The 957-nt window shown below is 38.5% G+C and overlaps 1 non-coding gene across 1 annotated transcript; it reads right to left on the bottom strand.

Moving 5' to 3' along the window:
* Positions 1 to 209: 209 nt before the first annotated feature.
* On the bottom strand, positions 210 to 315 carry LOC128294343 (small nucleolar RNA R71). Its single transcript, XR_008284655.1, has one exon. It is a non-coding gene; the product is annotated as a small nucleolar RNA R71 (small nucleolar RNA).
* Positions 316 to 957: the final 642 nt, after the last annotated feature.

The following is a 957-nucleotide window of genomic DNA, read 5'->3' as shown; positions in this document are numbered from 1 at the left end:
ACCAACACTTTAAGAGATTCTATAATTATGCAACACGTTCAAATATAACAGAATGATCGATAACGCTATTTTTCTTTGATTGTTTCTGTTCTTGCTTTGCAACGACATCTATGAATGGCTTGATTCCTAAAAGTCAGGTTCTATCACAACATGGGATGAATTAGCGAGGAAATTCTTACACAAATTTTTTCCCCATTAGTCAAACCATCCAATTAAGGCATGACATTTCTAATTTTAAGAATTAGAAGGCGATATGTTATACGAAGCGTGGGAACGCTTCAAGCCACTGCTTAGGAAATGCCCACATCACTATATGCAAGATTGGTTGCAAGTGCAAATCTTTTATAATAGATTTTATTGGAGCTTGAGAGTTAGCTTAGATGGCACATTAGCCAGAGCCTTCATGAATAATATCTATGAGCGAGCTCGTCAATTGATTGAGGACATGGCGATGAACTCATACATGTGGCCTAACGATCACTTTTCATATAGTTAGAAGCCATTAATGGCTAAGGTGGTCAAGGAAGATGATAAATATCAACAGATTTTGGAGAAATTACATTGTCTAGAGACTATTGGTAAGGCATTGATGAATGATGTCGCTTGAAGCTACATGTCATACTTGAAAACCCAATCGGAGGAAGGAAGTGAATTATTTGGGAAATAGGAGTGGAAATCCCTATTTGAACACATACAACTCCAGTTGGAAGGACCCTTTGATTCTAAAGTGGGGAGGTAATCAAGGTAGCAAAAAACCAGCTTCAAACTAACAAAACCTCTATATCAGCCTCTGCACATGCAAGGATTTCATGAGAGATCCATAGATAATGACCATGTTGGTTGTGATCAATACTTGAATCATATTGAAAATGTAACACCCCTAACTTGTGACCGACGCCGGTGTCGGACACGAGGGGTTAACGAGACAAATCCTCTTAAAGTACCGACCAATTTGGC

The sequence above is a fragment of the Gossypium arboreum genome, chromosome 6 (assembly GCF_025698485.1).
Source record: "Gossypium arboreum isolate Shixiya-1 chromosome 6, ASM2569848v2, whole genome shotgun sequence".
Classification (NCBI taxonomy): domain Eukaryota; kingdom Viridiplantae; phylum Streptophyta; class Magnoliopsida; order Malvales; family Malvaceae; genus Gossypium; species Gossypium arboreum.
This window is presented reverse-complemented; position numbering and strand designations above follow the sequence as displayed.